This window comes from Carcharhinus amblyrhynchos, chromosome 8 (assembly GCF_965287045.1).
Source record: "Carcharhinus amblyrhynchos chromosome 8, sCarAmb.v2.hapA, whole genome shotgun sequence".
Lineage (NCBI taxonomy): Eukaryota > Metazoa > Chordata > Chondrichthyes > Carcharhiniformes > Carcharhinidae > Carcharhinus > Carcharhinus amblyrhynchos.
In genome coordinates this window covers 117,379,249-117,401,322 of record NC_137331.1, presented here as the reverse complement: position 1 = coordinate 117,401,322, position 22,074 = coordinate 117,379,249, and positions in this window count along the sequence as shown.

Sequence of the window (22,074 nt, the reverse complement as noted above, 5' to 3'; positions counted from 1 at the left end):
GGATGGAAGTGGAAGCTTAGTAGGGGAGGTCAGGGCCACCTGGGCCTAGATCGTTACACAGCTCTCCAGTTAAAATTAAGGTTGACACCCAATGTTGTCATCAGATTCACAGCTATAATGAAGGACCTCACAATCTTCCAGTTGGTGTCCTTCTCATATGCCCTGAAGAGGAGTTCAGCAGATGTTCGATCTTTGATTTGTATCTGTGAGGAGCTGAGCCTCTTGTGCAGGAGTCCACCAGAAACACCTGTTTCAGATGAGGATTAATTAAGAACATAAGAAATAGGAGCAGGAGTAGGCCATCTAGCCCTTCGAGCCTGCCCCGCCATTCAATAAGATCATGGCTGATCTGAAAATGGATCAGTTCCACTTACCCACCTGCTCCCCATAACCCTTAATTCTCTTATTGATCAGAAATCTATCTACCTGTGACTTAAACCTACTCAATGAGGTAGCCTCCACCGCTTCAATGGGCAGAGAATTCCAGAGATTCACCACCCTCTGAGAGAAGAAGTTCCTCCTCAACTCTGTTCCAAACTGGTCCCCCCCCCACCCCCCACAATATTTTGAGGCTGTGCCCTCTACTTCTGGTTTCCTTTCTAAGTGGAAAGAATCTCTCTGCCTCGACCCTGTCTAGCCCCTTCATTATCTATAAGATCCCCCCCCTTAGCCTTCAAAACTCCAACAAGTACAGGCCCAATCTACTCAATCTCTCCTCATAAGCTAACCCCCTCATCTCCAGTATCAGCCTGGTGAACCTTCTCTGTACTCCCTCCAAGGCCAATATATCCTTTCGCAAATAAACTGAGGGTCCAGAAAGCTAACAGCCTCTTCCCGAAGGAAGGCACGGCATGCGCTCCATCCATGTCAATTCAGAAAAACAAGCTGGGTTAATTTTTTTTTGTACTAATTCATGGGACGTGGGCATCGCTGGCTGGCTCGCATTTATTGCCCATTCCTAGTTGTCTGAGGTCAGTTGAGAGTCAACCACACTGCTGTCGTTCTGGAGTCACATGTAGGCCAGGCCAGGTAAGGACAGCAGACTCCCTTCCCTAAAAGACATTAGATGGGATTTTCCGCCAATCATTTCAGGGCCATCAGTAGATTCTTCATTCCAGATATCTTTTAATTGAATTCAAATTCCACCACCTGCCATGGCGGGATTCGAACCCAGGTCCCCAGGACATTAGCTAAGTTTCTGGATTAATAGTCTAGCGATTGTGCCACTCGGCCGTGGCTTCCCCTATTTCTAGCAATATTTGCTATTAGCATATTGTGCTGTCATCTATTCAATAGACTGGCGATTTAATGCTGTTATCTTGTTGGCTATCAAAGTAACCTGATCTTAAATTAATTTCATTGCTTTATATCACTGTCAAACATTGATTTCAGCTCAATTTATCAGCCAACCCTTGGGACTATCTTTGTAATGTCTGTTATTTACTTTGTCAATGAAGTCTAATTAGTAATACCAATTGCTTGCATACTCTTGAGTTTAGTTGCTGCTAACCATGATTCTCCGGTTCACAAAGGATTGTTGTTCATTAATTTGCAGGCAACAGCTAATTCCTCCAGTCAGTAATTTGTGTGACTTCAAGTGGAATGGTTCAAAAGCAGCTGATAATTTTTAAGAAAGCAAGTGTTTGCATTTATATAGCACTCTTCGTGGCCCCAGGATCATATCATTGAATCTCTACAGTGCAGGAGGAGGCCATTCAGCCCATTCAGCCTGCACCAATCCCATCCCGGTCCTATCCCCGTAGTCCCACATATTCACCCATAGTCACTAACAAGGGGCAGCACGGTGACACTGTGGTTAGCACTGATGCCTCACAGCGCCAAGGACCTGGGTTCGATTCCCAGCTTGGTTCATTGTCTGTGCGGAGTCAGCACGTTCTCCCTGTGTCTGCATGCATTTCCTCCGGGTGCTCCGGTTTCCTCCCACAGTCTGAAAGATGTGCTGGTTAGGTGCATTGGCCATGCTAAATTTTAGGGGCTAGGTGCTGGACTGAGGCAACTAGGGGATTTTCACAGTAACTTCATTGCAGTGTTAATGTAAACTGCCTTGTGACACTAATAAGCTTTTAAACAACACCATGAGGCAATTTAGAACATAGAACATTACAGCGCAGTACAGGCCCTTCGGCCCTCCATGTTGCACTGACCAGCGGAACCAATCTAATGACCCTCTAACCTAAACTATTCCAATGTTATCCATATGCCGATCCACTGACCATTTGAATGCTCTTAAAGTTGGCGAGTCCACAACTACTGCAGGCAGGGCATTCCACGCCTTTACTACCCTCTGAATATGGCCAATCCACCCAACCGGCACATGTTTGGACTGTGGGTGGAAACCCATGCAGACATGGGGAAAACATGCAAACCACGCAGACAGTCACCTGAGGCCAGAACTGAACCCAAGTCCCTTGGAGCTGTGAAGCAGCAGTGCTAATCATTGTGCCACCATGCCACAGGATGTTGCAAAGTAACCAATGAAGTAGCTTTTGAAGTGTTGCAATGTAGGAAATATGGAAAGCATTTTACACACAGCCATTTTTCACAAACAGCAATGTGATAATGACCAGGAAATTGCTTATCAGGATGTTCACTGAGGGATAACAGAAATTATTTTTGATTTGATTTGGTTTATTATCATAATATGTATCAACATACAGTGAAAAGTATTGTTTCTTGAGCACTACACAGACAAAACATGCCGTTCATAGAGAAGGAAAAGAGAGAGTGCAGAATGTAGTGTTACAGTCATAGCTAGGATGTAGAGAAAGATCAACTTAACGCAAGGCAAGTCCATTCAAAAGTCTGACAGCAGGAGGGAAGATGCTGTTCTTGAGTCAGTTGGTATGTGACCTCAGACTTTTGTATCTTTTTCCCAATGGAAGAAGATGGAAGAGAGAATGTTAGGGGTGCGTGGGGTCCTTAATTATGTTGGCTGCTTTGCCAAGGCAGCGGGAAGTGTAGACAGAGTCAATGGATGGGAGGCTGGTTTGCTTGATGGATTGGGCTACGTTCACAACACTTTGTAGTTCCTTGTAGTTTTGGGTAGAGCAGGAGCCATACCAAGCTGTGATACAACCAGAAAGAATGCTTTGTATGGTACATCTGTAAAAGTTGGTGAGAGTTGTAGCTGATTTCCCCTTGAAGGAGAATTTAAGACCAGGGGGCATAACCTCAGAGCAAGAGGGTCACCCATTTAAGACAGATGAGGAGGAATTTCTTCTCTCAGAGGGTAGTGAATTTATGGAATTCTTTACCGCAGAGAAATGTAGAGGTTGGGTTACTAAGTATGATCAAAGTGTGATAGGTGGCACGCTGGCGCAGTGGTTAGTACTGCTGTCTTATAGTACCAGGGAGCTGGGTTCGATTCCTTGCTCGGGTTGCTCTCTGTGTGGAGTCTGCACATTCTCCCTGTGTCTATGGGGGTTTCCTCCGGGTGCTCCAGTTTCCTCCCACAGTCCAAAGATGTGAGGGTTCAGCGGATTGGCCACCTAACCATGGGAAATGAGTGGGGTAATGGGGTAGGGGTGGGGGGGGGGAGAGCGCTGGGTTAGATACTCTGTCGGACAGATTTTTAAGAGAATCAAGGGTTATGGGGATGAGGTGGGAAAGTGGAGTTGAGGATTATGACATCAGATCAGATTATTGAATGGTGGAGCAGACTCGATGGGCCAAATGGCCTACTTCTGCTCCTAATGTCTTATGGGCGTAAAGCCTTATAAATATTGAACACGACACGGGGGGGGGATCTCCTTCTGCTCTCCTTCAGGGGATCTTCTGTTTGACCACCTGAAAGAGCAGGAAGGGGCCTTGGTTTAACCCCAGTTCGGTTTATCAGAAGGATGTGAATGCACTGGAGGGGGGTGCAGAGGAGATTCACCAGGACGCTGCCTGGGATGGAACATTTAAGCTATGAAGAGGAGGTTGGCAAGTTTTGGGTTGTTTTCATCAGAGCAGAGAAGACTGAGGGGCGACCTGAGCGAGGTGAACAAGTTTATGAGGGGCACAGACAGGGTGGATAAGGACCAGCTTAGTCGAAAGGTCAATCTCGAGGGGACATAGGTTCAAGGTGAGGGGCAGGAGGTTTAGGGGGGATGTGAGGGAAACCTTTTCTACCCAGAGGGTGGGGTGAGGGTCTGGAATGCGCTGCCTGGGAGGGTGGTGGAGGCGGAATGCCTCACTTCCTTTAAAAAGTACCTGGATGGACTCTTGACACGTCATCACATTCAGGGCCAAGTGCTGGTCAATGGGAAGCTAGGTGTTGCTAACATGGCTGTGTGGACTCGATGGGCCGAAGGGCCTCTCCTGCACTGTATGATTCTGTGATTCTTAATCCAAAAAAAATGGCCAGGATGTGAATCACTCCGTCAGAACAGCCTGGGTTTTCTAGGTCACGCAATCAAAACCATTTGTTCTAACAGTCTGCCGATCCAAATTCAGGCATCTGAAGGCATGGCGACGTTGGCAAACCCCAGACAATTGCTCAACCAGGAACTGAGGTGAGGAGGTTAAGGATGACACCAGCGCCCTTGATGAATATTTTAATCAGGGCGTTGATCCCTGCAACTCTACACATGCTCAGCTTGCAAGACGTGTCGAACTCTCGCTCTGCAACGATAAATCTCAAATTTCCGGAAAACTCTGAGGGTTTTCAGCAAAAACATTGTCAAAGACACAGTGGGTTTTTTTTTTAGGATGAACTGAAGCATTATTTTGTGAAACGAGAAGGAACGTATCCCAGAGCCAATTACAGACCTCCCACTACTTTTGTTGCTAAGGTATTAGTCATACAACCTCATTTGTCATTTTGTTTTCATTTCACTCACTTTTCAAGTCTTCACAGATAATTGTATAGAATGTACGGTGCAGAAACAGGCCACAGAGAGGCAGTGACATTGTGGCATTGTTCCTGGACTCGTATTCCAGAGACACAGGCTTTGCTCTGAGAACCTGGGTTCAAATCCCATCACGTGAGATGGTGAAATTAGAATTCAATAAAGAAAATCTGGAATTAAAAGCCTAATAATGAACATGAAACCACTGTCATATATCTAGAATTAAGAGTCTACTGATGATCGTGAAACCATTATCAGAAAACCCATCTGGTTCACTAGTGTCCTTTAGGGAAGGAAATCCTCTGCCCTTACCTGGTCTGGCCTACATGTGACTCCAGATTCACAGCAATGTGTCATAGCTGGGTATGGCTCCTGCTATGACCAAAGCTACAAAGGCTTGTGAATGTAGTCTAGCCCATTTCACAAACCAGCCTCCCATCCATTCACTCCATTACGCTTCCCACTGTCTTGGAAAAGCAGCCAGCATAATCAAGGACCCCACACACCCCAGACATATTCCCTTCGACCTTCTTCCATTGGGAAAAAGCCACAAAAGTTTGACGTCATGTACCAACCAACTCAAGAACAGCATCTTCCCTGCTGCTGTCAGGCTTATGAATGAACCTACCATATATTAAGTTGATCTTTCTCTACACCCTAGCTGTGACTGTAACACTACATTCTGCACCCTCTCCTTTCTTTCTACCCTATGTAATCTATGAACAGTATGCATTGTCTGTATCATGTGCCAGAAACAATACTTTGTCACATACAATAAAGCAAATCAAATCAATATGGTTCACCCTGAACTGTTCTCTGAAATGGCCTAGCAAGCCATTCAGTTCAAGGGCAATTAGGGATGGGCAATAAATGCTGACCCAGCTAGCAACACCCATATTCCATGTATGAATTTTTAAAAATTAGTTCAAATTGACCAATTTGGTGCTTGAGCTCCATATAAACCTCTCTCAGTCTCCTGTTCAAAACCACTCAACATAACCTTCTGGTTCTTTCTTCCTGATGTTACCATCTCGCTTCCCCTAAAGTGCAGTTGTGTTACTGACCTTAAATACCCTCTGTGGCAGTGACTTCCACACCCTAACCACACTTTGGGTAAGGAAGTTTCTCATGAATTCCCAAATGGGTTTACAGTATTTGTACGCAGATGGTTCCTCTACAAAAGGAAACCTCTTGTACACAAGTCACAAAAAGTGACAATGCAGATGGAGAAGGTAGTCAAGAAGGCATACAATGTGCTTGCTTTCGTCGGCCGGGGTATTGAGTTTAAAAATTAGCAAGTCAAGTTGCAGCTTTATAGAACTTTAGTTAGGCCGCGCTTGGAATATAGTCTTCAATCCTGGTCGCCACACTATCAGAAGGATGTGAGGACTTTGGAGAGGGTACAGAAAAGATTTACCAGGATGTTGCCTGATATGGAGGGCATTAGCTATGGGGAGAGATTAGAGAAACTTGGTTTGTTCTCACTGGAACGACGGAGTGAGGGTCAACCTGATAGAAGTCTACAAGAGGGGCATGGCCAGAGTGGATAGTCAGAAGCTTTTTCCCAGAGTGGAAGAGTCAATTACAAGGGGACATAGGTTTAAGGTTTAAAGGAGATGTACAAGGCAAGATTTTTACACAGAGGGTGGTGGGTGCCTGGAACTCGTTGCCGGGGGAGGTAGTGGAAGCAGATACGGTATTGACTTTTAAGGGGCGTCTTGACAAATATATGAATAGGATGGGAATAGACGGATATGGTCCCCGGAAGGGTAGGGGTTTTAGTTCAGATGGGCAGCATGGTCGGTGCAGGCTTGGGAGGCCTGTGCTGTAATTTTCTTTGTTATTTGTTTTTTGTTGTCGTCTCTACACTGACCCTACTGTATTGTGAAGAGTGAGGAGGATCCTGAATAGACTTCAAAGGACGTGAACAGGTGGCTAGAGTGGATGGAGAGGTGGCAGATGCAATTTAATTCAAAGAAACGTGCAGTGATGGTCGGAAGGAAAAGGAGAGACCATAAAAAACTATATAAAGGGGGTTGGGGAGCAACAAGATTACTGCTGAAATCTTGCTTCCGTTCACACTGGCGGGATCATATGATTTCCCAGTTGTGAGGGGTATATTCAACGCAAAACCCCACTGACAGTGGCATGACTGTTAGATTCCGCTGCCAGCGAACAGCGCGACATTTACTGATGGTGCAAAACCCATCAGGAAGGAAATTCGTGCTAGATATGTGTGCAAATTGTTGAAGGTGGCAGGGCAGTTTGAGAAAGTGGTTAAAAAGGCATACCGGATCCTGGCCTTTATAAATAGGACTTTCCACACACCTGACGAAGGACCAGAGTTTCCGAAAGCTCGTGGTTTTACTACCAAATAAACTGGTTGGACTTTAACCTGGTGTTGTGAGCCTTCTTACTTTGTAAATAGGGACATGGATCATAGAAGAAAGGAGGATGCAGTATTTCATTATCCAATTGGGTCTCAATTAGAGTATCGTGTCTAACTAGGTACACCATGCTTCGGGAAGGACTCATATGCATTGGAAAATGAGCAAAAAATATTTACAAGGGCAGTCCCAGGGATATGTCGGTGATGTGGGTAGACCAGAGAAATTGAGACGCCTCCTGGGATTGGGGTACAGAAGTAGAGAAGTGCTGTTGCAATTGCTTAGGGTGTTGGTGAGACCAGATCTGGAGTACTGTGACCAGTTTTGGTCTCCTTATTTGAGAAAGGATGTTGTGGCTTTGAAGGCAGTTCAGTGATTCTGGAGATGAAAGGGTTGGTGTATGAGGAGCGACTAAACAGTTCATACTCGTTTATGGGGCAATCTGGAACAAGAGGTCACCGGTATAGTTTGAGAGGTGGTAGATTTAAAACTGAGATGAGGAGGACCTACTTCTCTCAGAGGGTGGTGAATTTGTGGAACTTGCTGCCCCGTCGCACGGTGGAGTCTGAACCATTAAATTGTTTCAAGAAGGAGATAGATATATTTCTAAGTTTAAAAATGGGTTTAAGGGATATGGGGAGCAGGAGAGAAGGTGGATTTGAGACCAGGGAGAGATCAGCCCTGATCTGATTGAATGACAGAGCAGGCTCGAGGGGCTGGAATTTCCAACTTCTGCTCCTAATTCCAATGTTCCTTGGAGAAGAGAATGCTGAGAGGAAGTTTGACCAAGAGGAAGGTGATCAGAACCATGAACAGCCTGGAGGGAGGAGATCAGGAGAAACTGTTCCCATTCCTGGAAGGGCCAAGAATCCGAGGAAGCTGATATTAGGGAGATTCAGAAAAGAAGCAAAGGCAAAATGAGGTAAAACCTCTCCACGCAGCAAATAGTTAGGCTAGTGTGACGGAAGCAGATTCAATCGCAATTTACAAAAGAGAATGATAGATAGAATCATAGAATCCCCACAGTAGAGAAGGAGGCCATTCAGCCCATTGAGTCTACACCGACTATGATCCCACCCAGGCCCTATCCCCCATAACACCATGCATTTGCGAGTCCCCCTGCCACTAAGGGGCCATTTTGCATGGCCAATCAATCTAACTGGCACACCTTTGGACTGTGGGAGCACCCGGAGGAAAAACACGCAGACAATGTGCAGAATCCGTACAGACAGTGACACGAGCCAGGAATCGAAGCCGGTCTCCTGGAGCCATGAGGCAGCGGTGCTTACTGCTTGTCACCCTGCTGCCCCGCATAAATAACTATCCGAAGAGAAAGGGCTACAGAAAAGGATGGGGGTGGGATGGGGAGTGGGACTCCGTGAGTTACTGTTGGATAGCCTCCTCGGTGCTGTAACTATTCTGCGAGTACACGATGCTACAACCTCCAACATAGTCAGTAGCCTGAGGCTACTGCAATATCATCTCTCACTGCTAATCCAGTCTCAACACACTGCCGAGCTCAGTATTTCTTCTGAGCCATTATCTCCAATCATGCCATTAGTACTCGCAGTCTGAAGAAAAATATTCAAAATCAAAACAACATTGGAGGGTGAATTGGAACGGGTGTCCAAGTTAATCACCGCTTCAGGTTTCGCAAGGATTCTCATGCTGAGCAGTCCACGTCCCGTAAATATCCTTTATAATCATTCGCAGCCTGAATTATTAACTGCCGTACACAGAATGATCTATGTTTACTCTTATTAAATGTTCACAAATACAATTTGATGACCTCTCATGTATTAAAAAAAAGATAAGTTGTCCCTGTTGACGTTTATAAGACTGATCACTGGGTCAAAGGAATTTTCCTACTCATTTTTCAGGACGCATTTTTTTTTGAGGGCCAATCGAAGATAAAAGAACTGTTTGTAATTTGAACATCAGTGCCGCGTCTCTCATGTTCAAATCTGAAAAAAAATACATGGATTAAAGGAGTTTGGGTGACACTGAGGGTTGGTCTCGAATGGTATCCTTTCATCCAAGGATTCTTTGCCAGGATTGAACCTCAGAATGAAAGCCTTCTCGATGAGCATGTAGGGTCACAGTGCAAAGACCGAGTTCAGGGCTCAGGATGAAACAGGGTCATCTCACACACGCAATCCTTAAGGATAGGCAAGGCTGTGAGAACAATCGCTCCCACAAAAAAAGACCGGCTGCTTTTCTGTGAATCTTTTGCAAGAGTTAATTTAGATGTGCTCTTGACAATGTTCGCACCAACTTGCTTTCATCTCCGGATGCATGGAAGAATTCACAGAATCACAGAGTGCAGAAGAGGTTCTCCGGCCCATCGAGTCTGCATCGACACATGAAAGGTCCTGACCTAATCCCACTTGCCAGCGGTTGGCCCGTAGCCCTGAATGTTATGATGTGCCAAGTGCCCATCCAGGTACTTTTTAAAGAAGGGGAGGCACCCCACCTCCACCAGCCTCCCAGGCAGCGCATTCCGGACTGTCCCCACCCTCTGGGTAAAACATTTTTCTTCAAATCCTAAACAGGGACAGCACGGTGAGACAGTGGTTAGCACTGCTGCCTCACAGTGCCCCGGACTCGGGTTTGAATCCCGGCTTGGGTCACTGTCTGTGTGGAGTTTACACATTCTCCCCATGACTGCGTGGGTTTTCTCCAGATGCTTCGGTTTCCTCCCACAGAGTGCAAGACATGCTGGTTACATGCAGGTGCCAGAATATGGCAACTAGGGGAATTTCACAATAACATCTTTGCAGTGTTAATGTAAGTCTTACTTGTGACTACTGAATAAATTTTTACACCGAACTTCACACCCTTCAATTTTAACTTGTGTCTCTTCGTAGCTGACCCTTCAATGAAGGGGAACAGCTGCCCCCTATCCACCATGATCATGCCCCTCATAATCTTGAACACCTCAATCAGGTCACCCCTCAGTCTGATTATGTTGGCTGCTTTGCTGAGGCAGTGGGAAGTGTAGACAGTGTCAATGGATGGGAGGCTGTGGTGGACTGGGCTATGTTCATGACCCTTTGCAGTTTTTACCCAGACCCTATCCCTGTAACTCCACATATTTACCCCACCAATCCCCCGAACCTACACATCTTTGGACACTTAAGGGACAAGTTAGCATAGCCAGTCAACCTAACCTGCATATCTTTGGACTATGGGAGGAAACCCACGCAGACACGGGGAGAATGTGCAGACTCCACACAGAGAGTGACCCGAGCTGGGAATTGAACATGGGTCACTGGCGCTGTGAGGCAGCAGTGCTAACCACTGTGCCACCTTGTCAGAAACTGTATCAAGAGCAAATAAATGCGGAAATATTGTAATTTACATTTGAGAGGGAAATCACATGGGGCAGAAAGGGTAAGCTGATTGGATTAGATGACGAGAAAGAGGAGGAGACTCTAGTGGAAACACAAGTTTTTTTTTATTCCTGCATTGGACACGGGTGTCGCTGTCTGAGTCAACATTTATTGCCCATTCCTAATTGCCCTTGATCTGAGTGGCTTGCTCAATCAATTCAGAGGGTTGATGAGAGTCAACCACGTTGCTGTGGCTCTTGAGTTACATGTAGGCCAGCTGAGTCAAATGGCCTGTTCCTGATTTAAAAGTAAAATTTATTTATTAGTGTCACAAGTAAGACTTACATTAACACTGCAATGAAGTTATTGTGAAGACCCCCAAGTCACCACACTCCGGCACCTGTTCGGGGTCAATGCACCTTACCAGCACGTCTTTTGGAAAGTGGGAGGAAACCGGAGCGCCAGGAGGAAACCCATGCAGACACGGGGAGAAGGTGCAAACTCCACACAGACAGCGACCCAAGCTGGGAACCGAACCTGGGTCCCTGACACTGTGAAGCAGCAGCGCTAATCACTGTGCCACCGTGCCACCACCAGGTTCCATGTGGCTCTGTGTAATATCAATATCACCCATGTTTCAGAGACCGAAACTGGTTTTGTTTAATTAATGAAGACAAAAATGCATTTAGCATCAAAAATATGCATTAGTTGTTGATAAACTGTTGAGTCCACCTTCATAATATAATTTAAACTATCAGAAAAGAACTTAGAAAAGAAACTATACAGAATACCGTCATTTCTCTGTAAATTTTTTTTAATATTTAAAGGATTATAACATTTGCCTCCCGTATCCCTATTTATTTTTATTTAAAATCCTGTTTGACAGTGCGCAAACCAACACTTTAGGCCCAAACTTGCCCCGATAATTAATTTCACCCAGGGGGTGTACCCAGATTTGGAGGTGTGATTGTCTTCTGGCACATTGGGGGCGATCTTACCATTGTGCCCTGCCCCAGCCGAGTGCTGTGGTAAGATCCCGAGAGAGCCGGGAAATCAGGTTTGCATCTGATTTGTCACCTCTCGTGATCCCAGCGACACCGGACATCCGCCTTGCACCCGAGAAGGGCACAAGGCTGAATATATTATTTAAACCGTGACTGGAATAGAATTAGTGAGCCCGGGATGCTATCGCCTGGGCTCAGCTGCCTCTGTGTCCTCACCGGGGAAGGTTCTCTCTGGCGCGGGTCACATACGGAGCCCGATTTCACTGTCAAGTCGTGCCTGTTTTCGGGCGAGAAATCTCGGTAGAGTCGGGCATGAGGACGAGTAGTGGGATCCGTGCCCGTTCCCCCTTTACCGATGGCTGATACTGGCTGCAATCGGAACTGCACCCAAAATGTGCGTGACGGCCGTTTAAATGCATTTAAATTGAGTTAATGGGCAGGACACCCAACTTTACCGGCACTTCCCACTTTTACCACTGCGTTCGCCCGACCAGAATCGGCGTGGAGCGGACATGGTCCGCAAAAGTCTGACTCGGCCAGTCCTGCTTGTGTGGAGGGAAGTTCAGAGCTTCCGGTGGCTCTCTGACTCAGCTCGGTGAAGGGGTAGGAGAACATAAGAACATAAGAAATAGGAGCAGGAGTAGGCCATCTAGCCCTTCGAGCCTGCCCCGCCATTCAATAAGATCATGGCTGATCTGTCGTGTCTCAGTTCCACACTCCCGCCCTCTCCCCATAACCCTTAATCCCCTCTCTTATCAAGAACCCATCAACCCGCTTCTTAAAAATATTTAGCGAGGCAGCCTCCACCACTTCAACGGGCAGAGAATTCCAGAGATTCACCACCCTTTGAGTGAAGAAGTTCCTCCTCAACTCCGTTCTAAACCGCCTCCCCTTTATCTTGAGGCTGTGCCCCCTAGTCCTACTGTCTTTTTTGAGCGGGAAGAGTCTCTCCACCTCTATCCTATCCATCCCATTCATCATCTTATACGTCTCAATGAGATCTCCCCTCATTCTTCTAAACTCTAACGAGTACAAGCCTAGTTTATTCAGCCTCTCCTCATAGCTCAATCCCCTCAACTCCGGTATCAGCCTAGTAAACCTCCTCTGCACTCCCTCCAGGGCCAAAATATCCTTGCGCAGGTGCGGCGCCCAAAACTGCACACAGTACTCCAGCTGCGGCCTCACCAATGCCCTATACAGCCGCAGCAAGACCTCCCTACTTTTATATTCAATCCCCCTCGCTATGAAGGCCAGCATCCCATTCGCCTTCCTGACCACCTGCTGGGAAAGGTTGGGGGGGGGGGTCCACTGCCACTCTGCGTATGATCGGTGGAGGGGAAGTGGGACAGGGGGCTGCAATTGGTCTGGGTAGCGGGGGGGCCAGGGGGGATAAGGATGTCAATTATGTTTGTGGGGATGGGGCAATGTCTGTAGGGCTCAGGGGGGAGGCATTATCCGACCTGGGACTGATGTAGCAGGGGGACGTTTTTTAATTTTTCTTACAGCGCATGCACAGTTGAAGGCTCCGATCAGAGCTGCAAGGTTTCAAACGCGTTAAGCCGTGCCCACACTGATATCTTTTCAGGCAGAGTGCATATGGGGGAACCCAGGAATTGGTCTAAAAATCGGGTCTGAAACACCCCCAGTTCCAAGTCCGCCCAGTAAAATAGGGCCCATGGTCTCCCATCAATGGGGACCAGATATGACGGCCCCGCCGGTAGAACTGGAGGCCATTGGGGTCACCCTAGATCATAGAGGGCAAAGGGGGAATATGCCCCTTGGGCAATGCCAGTCTGACCCTGCCAGCCTGGCACATTGGCTGTGCCCACCAGGCACCCTGGCAGTGCCCAGGGGGGCAGGACTTGAAAGGGCAAGGCCAGAACAGGGGGTAAGGGGAGACCCCTGCTACTCTGCAGTAGTGATCTGTGAGAAGAGGGGGAGTTGTGATCGATCCAAGCCAACAGTAAGGAGGTCATGACCGTTCCAAGTGGAATATGAATTGACAGGACTCAGGAAGAGTTTATTGAGACGTTGCAATTCGAGCCATTACATTTTCAGTGCTCTAATGTAAGACTGCAGGAGTCACTGGGTTCATCACAATCAACTGGAGTATGAACAAAGAGGAATGGAAGATGCAGTGAATAATAAACCCAGCACAGTTATCTTGGATATCTCCAATTAGCATGGTCAATGTGACTTGGGGGGACTATGACAGGTTGTTAACATAAGAACATAAGAACATAAGAAATAGGAGCAGGAGTAGGCCATCTAGCCCTTCAAGCCTGCCCCGCCATTCAATAAGATCATGGCTGATCTGTCGCTGCTCAGTTCCACTTTCCCGCTTTCTCCCCATAACCCTTAATCCCCTCTCTTATCAAAAACCCATCAACCCGCGTCTTAAAAATATTTAGCGAGGCAGCCTCCACCACTTCAACGGGCAGAGAATTCCAGAGATTCACCACCCTTTGAGTGAAGAAGTTCCTCCTCAACTCCGTTCTAAACCGCCCCCCTTTTATCTTGAGGCTGTGCCCCCTAGTCCTACTGTCTTCTTTGAGCGGGAAGAGTCTCTCCACCTCTATCCTATCCATCCCATTCATCATCTTATACGTCTCAATGAGATCTCCCCTCATTCTTCTAAACTCTAACGAGTACAAGCCCAGTTCACTCAGCCTCTCCTCATAGCTCAACCCCCTCAACTCCGGTATCAGCCTAGTAAACCTCCTCTGCACTCCCTCCAAGGCCAAAATATCTTTGCGCAGGTGCGGTGACCAAAACTGCACACAGTGCTCCAGCTGCGGCCTCACCAATGCCCTATACAGCTGCAGCAAGACCTCCCTACTTTTATATTCAATCCCCCTCGCTATGAAGGCCAGCATCCCATTCGCCTTCCTGACCACCTGCTGCACCTGCAAGCTGGGTTTTTGCGACTCATGCACAAGGACCCCGAGATCCCTCTGCACCGTCGCCTGCTGCAGTTTTTCGCCCCGTAAGTAATAGTCCTTCCTAGCATTCTTCCTACCAAAGTGGACCACCTCACACTTGCCAACATTAAATTCCATTTGCCATTTCCTGGCCCATTCGCCCAGCCTATCTAGATCCTTCTGCAGACTCTCCACACCCTCCGCACAATTTGCCGTTCCCCCAATCTTGGTGTCATCAGCAAATTTCGACACCATACACTCGGTTCCCTCCTCCAGATCATCTATATAAATGGTAAAAAGCTGAGGCCCCAGCACCGACCCCTGGGGCACTCCACTAGTCACCATCCGCCAATCCGAATAGCACCCGTTGACCCCCACTCTCTGCCTCCTATTTGACAACCAATCCTCTATCCACGCTAACATCCTACCCCCAACTCCATGTCCCTCGACCTTCTGCAATAACCTCTTGTGAGGTACTTTGTCAAACGCCTTCTGAAAATCTAGAAAGACCACATCCACCGGCTCTCCTCTATCCACCGCCCTAGACACATCCTCATAGAACTCCAGTAAATTTGTCAGACACGACTTCCCTTTCATGAAACCGTGCTGCGTCTGCTCTATCAAGCAATTCCCTTCAAGATGCCTCGCAATTTCCTCCTTGATGACAGATTCTAACATTTTACCTACCACAGACGTTAAACTAACCGGCCTATAATTCCCCGCCTTTTGCCTGGCACCCTTCTTAAACAACGGCGTAACATTAGCCGTTTTCCAATCATCCGGCACTTCCCCGGAATCCAGCGACGTCTGGAAAATAACCACCAAGGCATCCACTATCACCTCTGCCATTTCTTTCAGAACCCTCGGATGCATTCCATCCGGTCCTGGGGACTTGTCCACAATCAGCCCCTCCAGTCTGTCGAGCACCGCCTCTCTAGTAACAGTAATGTCATTAAGACCCTCCAGTCCTACCACCTTTCTATCGCTAACACCCGGCAAATTATTCACGTCCTCCTCCGTGAAGACAGAAACAAAAAAGTTATTCAATACCTTAGCCATATCCTCATCCCCTACCACTAGGTCCCCTTTCTCATCCTCTAAAGGACCAACATTCACCCTAGCCAGTTGATGAGTACGTTTAGATATGGCAGGAATGCATGAAATAAGTTGTCCAAACCTCTTCCAACCTCTCTATGATAAAGATCACAAAATTATTACAGCACAAGAGGCCATTTGGCCCATCATGCTTGCTCTGGCTCGCCAAACAAGCATCATGGTATTATGCCATTCCCCTGCCTCTTCCCCATACTCCTGCACATTGTTTCTGTTCAAATAATTATCTAATGCCCTCTTGAACACCTCAATTGAATCTAGTCAGTGAATTCCAGACCCCAACCCTCTCTGGGTGAAATAGTTTTTCTTTCACATCACATCTGCTTTTGTGAATCACTTTCAATCTGTGCCCTCTCGTTCTTGATCCTTTAACGAGCAGGAACAATCTCTCCCGATCTAGTCTGTCCAGCTCTCTCACTATTTTTCGACCATAAGGTATAGGAGCAGAACAGGTCATTTGGCCCATAAGATCTGCTCTGCCATTCAATTATGGCTGATAAGTTTCTCAAGTCAATCCTCCTGCCTTTTCCCCGTAACCTTTGATCCCCTTACCAATCAAGAACCTATCTATCTCTATCTTAAATACACTCAATGACCTGGCCTCCATAGCCTTCCGTGACAATGAATTCCACAGATTCACCTCCCTCTGGCTGAAGAAATCCCTCTTCATTGCGGTTCTAAAATGTTGTCTCTTTACTCTGAGGCTGTGCCCTCGGATCCTAGTCTCTCCTGCTAATGGAAACATCTTCCCCACATCCACTCTATCCAGGCTTTTCAGTATGCTGTACGTTTCAATGAGATCCCCCTTCATCCTTTGAATGCCATCGAGTACAGACTCAGAGTTCTCAAACACTCCTCATACGTCAAGCTTTTCATTCCTGGGATCCTTCTTGTGAACCTCCTCTGAACCCTCTCCAAGACCAGCACATCCTTCCTTAGATATAAAACCCAAAATTCAAGATGGCGCTGGAGCAAGGTGACTTCTTGCAAGCTGTACCCAGCATTCCCTCTAAGTCTATCATCTACTTTTGTTCTATGCTTTTAAAACTCCATTCTAACGCTTTTAAACTCTCTACCTCACATTAACATAGAACACTACAGCACAAATAGGCCCTTCAGCCCACAAGTTGTGCCAATCACATCTATACCTACCAAGCCATAGAGCTATCTGTAACTTCCAATTAAGTTGATCTTTCTCTGCACCCTAGCTATGACTAACATTCCCCACACTCTTTCCTTTCTTTCTCAATGAATGCTTTGTCTGAATAGCGTGCATAAAATAATATTTTTCACTGTATACATGTGACCATAATAATTCAAATAAAATTGCTCAGAATATTTTGAACTTTTCTATCAAATCTCCTTTAGGAAAACGGTCCCTAGCTCTCCAATTTATCCTCTTAACCAATAGAACATTACAGCACAGTACAGGCCCTTCGGCCCTCGATATTGAGCCGACCAGTGGAACCAATCTAATGGCCCTTTAACCTAAACTATTCCAATATTATCCATATGTCTATCCACTGACAATTTGAAAACAGATTCTTGTAAATCTCTTCTGTACTCTCTCTAATGAGTTCACATTCTCCCTCTTGTGTGGATCCCAGAACTGCACACAATATTTCATCTGAGGCGTAACTAGTGTCTTATATAAGTTCCGCATAACCTCCTTAACTCTTGTTCTGTATGCTTCTATTAATAAAGCCCAGGATATGTTTTATTAACTGCTCTCTCCACCCATCTGTCCCAACTCTGACTAATCACTGTATCAGCCTTTCTATCCCCTCTTACACAATCCACAATGTAATACATTTCTCCCTCTCTGAGAACGGTGATGCAGACTCGAAGCATTAACTCTATGTCAGACCTGCTTTCTCTGTTTGTGTTCCTTCCCCAGTAAGAGCTGAGGAGGGAGTTTGCGCAGGATGATAGATGAGATAAGTTATCAATGCTGATATCTCCCCCGCTAATATTTTATGGGAACCCTGATCTTAGTGGCACTGAATGAATGCCATGATGAGAGTGAGTTAAATGATGACTTACCCCGGTGAAGCGGATGGGATCATTTATCCTTTTCCTGCACTGGACGGTGTTTCTCGGGATGGCTGTCTGCGGATCAGGCCTCCCTCTCAACCGTCTCCCAGTCTGGTGAAGTGAGCTTGCTGATCCTCTGGAACTAGGAAGTTCTCAGGAACAAAGTGTCCTTGCCGTGTTTGAACATAGATCACTGAAGACAGGACGGCATGTTAGTAGGATGGTGATAAAGGCATACGGGACACGTGCCTTTATCAATTGAGGCATAGATTACAAAAGCAGGGAAGTCATGTTGGAGTTGCACAGTTCCAATACTGGGGAGCCTTGGAGAGTTGATCCAACATTTAAAAGGACAATTCACAGCAGATATTAAAATGCTGCAAATCTAGCATCACATGAGCATACTCGTTTCTGTGCCAAGTCTGAAGAAGGGTGTGTATCTATGGGATGGTGTTGAACTTGGAACAACAGAGATAGCTAGTTGTTAATCATAGAATCCATACAGTGCAGAAGGAGGCCATTCAATGCATTGACCCTGCACCAACAATGTTCCCATCCAGGCCCTATCCCTGAAACTCCCATATTATGACTGTAACATTCTTCACACTCTCTTTCCCAATGAATGGTATGCTTTGTCTGTTTAGATTAGTGGGTCAATGTTTTTTTTTTAAAAATAAGACTGGTCGGCGCAACATTGTGGGCCGAAGGGCCTGTTCCGCGCTGTAATGTTCTATGTTCTATGTTCTATGTTCTATGTTCTAACATGCACAAAACAATACTTTTCACTGTAGCTTGTTACCTTAGCTTGTCCCCCTGACACTGAGGGACAATTTAGCATGGCCAATCCACTTGACCCGCATATCTTTGGACTGTGGGAGGAAACCAGAGCACCCGGAAGAAATCCACGCAGACAAGGGGAGAAAGTGCAGATTCCACATAGACAGTAACCCGAGGCCGGAATTGTACCCGGACTCCTGGCGCTGTGAGGCAGTGGTGCTAACCACTGTGCCACTGTGACGCCCCAAGTTATACTGTGTCATGTTTAAGCCTCACAACACCAGGTTAAAGTCCAACAGGTTTATTTGGTAGCATGAGCTTTCAGAGTGCTGCTCCTTCATCAGGTGAATGAAGGATTTGTTTCACAAACAGGGCATATATAGACGCAAACTCAATTACAAGATAATGGTTGGAATGTGAATCTTTACAGGTAATCAAGCCTTTACAGGTGCAGACAACCTGAGTGGAAAGAGGGTTAAGCACAGATTAAAGAGATGTGTATTGTCTCCAGCCAGGACAGTTAGTGAGATTGTGCAAGCCCAGGCAACTCTTGGGGGTTACAGATAGTGTGACATGAACCCAAGATCCCAATTGAGGCTGTCCTCATTTGTGCGGAACTTAGCCCTCAAGTTGGGAGTTGTACAATTCTTTCTGTTATATCTTAACTGTATTGTTAAATAAACTTTGTTTGATCGAAGCTTCCTAGTGGGTCACCTGATCATCCCTGTATGCCCATCCCCGTGTCAAATTCAGATATAGAACTTTGAGTGTAGACTAACTTCATAAAACATGTTGGAATTTCTGGTCTGGACCTTAACAAGTTACTGAAAGCTAACAAACAGGTGCAACAAACAGTTGGAAAAGTTGATGGAATGTTGGTCTTTATTGCAAGAGGACTTAAATACAGAAATTTAAAAAAAATCTTACTGCAGATGTATATAACATTGATGAGATCGCACCTGGAGTATTGTGTGCACTTTTGGCCTCCTTACCGAAAGAACGACACATTTGGTATGGAGAGAGTGCAGCAAGGGTTCGCCAGACTAATCTTTGGGATGGTGGGACCGTCCTATCATAGAATCATAGAATCTACAGCACGGAGACAGGCCATTCGGCCTAACTTGGTCCACGCCGATCTAAAAGCCCATCTAAGCTAACCCCATTTGCCTGCATTTGGCCCGCATCCCTCTAAACCTTTCCTATCCATGTATCTCTCCAAATGCTTCTTAAATATTGTCGATGTTCCTACCTCAACAGCTTCCTCTGGCAGCTCATTCCACACATGTGTAAAAAAGTTGCTCCTCAGGTTCCCATTAATTCTTTCCCCTCTTAACTTAAACCTATGCCCTCGGATTCTCGATTCCCCAATCCTGGGAAAAAGACTGAGTGCATTCACCCTATCCATGTCTCTCATGATGTTATACAAAGAACAAAGAACAAAACAGCCCGGGGAACAGGCCCTTCAGCACAACGAGCCCGTGCTGCCATTTTAACACCACCAGTCCCCCCCTCCACCCATGACCCTTATCTATTGTTTTATGGCCATCCACATTGAGGGAAACTAATTTAGGGACAACTTATTACCTCCAATCAGCCTAATAGCACATCTTTGGGGTGTGGGAGGAAACCGGAGCACCCGGAGAAAACCCACGCAAGCACGGGGAGAATGCGCAAACTCCCACAGACACTGGCCCAAATCCATGTGTTTGCACAGCAAACAGTGATTGTCACTGAGCTGTCGTGTTGCCCAGCATCTGGTCCAGTTTAAGCATACACTAAAGACATGAAGTACTAGGCTACTCTCGAACATTCAAGAGCAGCCCTAGTGCGACCCATCGCGTGTATTCCCCTCGTTGGACAACAAGGCGGACCGACTTAAAACCTGTGAATTAAAAGAGAAAAACATTAGTATCATTCCACATCCTTATACATTACCAAGGACGTCCCAATGCTAATGAACCTTATTTAAAACAATCTCCCATATACACCCATCTCCAACCCACTCATGTGCCGGTCTAAGTTACTCTTAGAACATAAGAACATAAGAACATAAGAACTAGGAGCAGGAGTAGGCCAACTAGCCCTTCGAGCCTGCCCCGCCATTCAATAAGATCATGGCTGATCTGTCGTGGCTCAGTTCCACTTTCCCGCCCCCTCCCCATAATCCTTAATCCCCTTGCCTATCAAAAACCTATCAACCCGCGTCTTAAATATATTTAGCGAGGTAGCCTCCACCACTTCAACGGGCAGAGAATTCCAGAGATTCACCACCCTTTGAGTGAAGAAGTCCCTCCTCAACTCCGTTCTAAACCACCCCCCCTTTATCTTGAGGCTGTGCCCTCTAGTCCTACTGTCCTTTCTGAGCGGAAAGAGCCTCTCCACCTCTATCCTTTCCATCCCATTCATCATCTTAAACATCTCTAGCGTGCCTGCCTCCACCACCTTACTTGGCAGAGCATTCCATACCCCCACTACCCTCTGTGTGAAAAACCTCCCTCTAATATCTGTGTTATACCTCTTGCCCCTCACCTTAAGCCCATGGCCCCTCGTACTATGTGTCTCTACCATAGGAAATAGTTTACCTCTGTTTATTCTATCTATACCCTTCATAATCTTATATACCTCTATTAGATCCCCCCTCAGTCGCCATCTTTCAAGGAAAAAGAGCCCCAATTTCTTCAATCTTTCCTCATAACCCAGTTCTTCCAGACCAGGCAACATCCTGGCAAACCTTGTCTGCACTCTATCCAGAGTCTCCACGTCCTTCCGGTAATAAGGCGACCAGAACTGGACACAGTACTCCAAATGCGGCCTAACCAACGTTCTATACAACTGCAACATTAGACTCCAGCTCTTATACTCTATACCCCTTCCTATAAAGGCTTATATACCATAGGCTTTCTTCACAACCTTCTCCACTTGTACTGCCACCTTCAAAGATGTGTGCACTTGCACCCCCAGGTCTCGCTGCGATTCTATACTCCTTATGGGCTTACCCTTAATCGTATAACTCCCCCCAACATTATTCCGGCCAAAATGCATCATCTCAAATTTATACACCTCTATAAGATCACCCCTCAGTCTCCTGCGCTCCAGAGAAATAAGTCCTAGTCTGTCCGATCTCTCCCTATAGCTTAGTCCCTCGAGTCCTGACAACATCCTTATAAATCTCTTCTGCACCCTCCAGTTTAATAAAACTGAACACAATACTCCAGGTGTGGCCTCACCAACATCCTGTACAACTGCAACATAACTTCCCAATTTCTTTACTCAATGCCCTATGATGCGGGGGGAGGGCCGGGGGGTGGGTTATGGAGACTGGGCCTGTATTCTCTAGCATTTGGAAGAATGAGAGGTGGCCTCATTGAGACACACAAAATTCTTGCAGGACTCAAAGGCTAGATGTGAATAGGATGTTCCCTCTGGTTTGAGATCTCTACAAACAGCAGATACAGTCTCAGAGTAGCAGATATGGCCTGTGATGAGGAGGAATTTAGTCACTCAGAGGGCGGTGAAACTTTGGAATTCTCTCCCCCAGAGGGCTCAAGCTGGAATTTTCCAGCCCGTCGCATTTTGCTTCTGCTGCAAGCGAGGATGGAGAATTTGGTGCTCAGCCAAATCTCTGCTCACTGCAGCGGGATCAGAGAATCCCG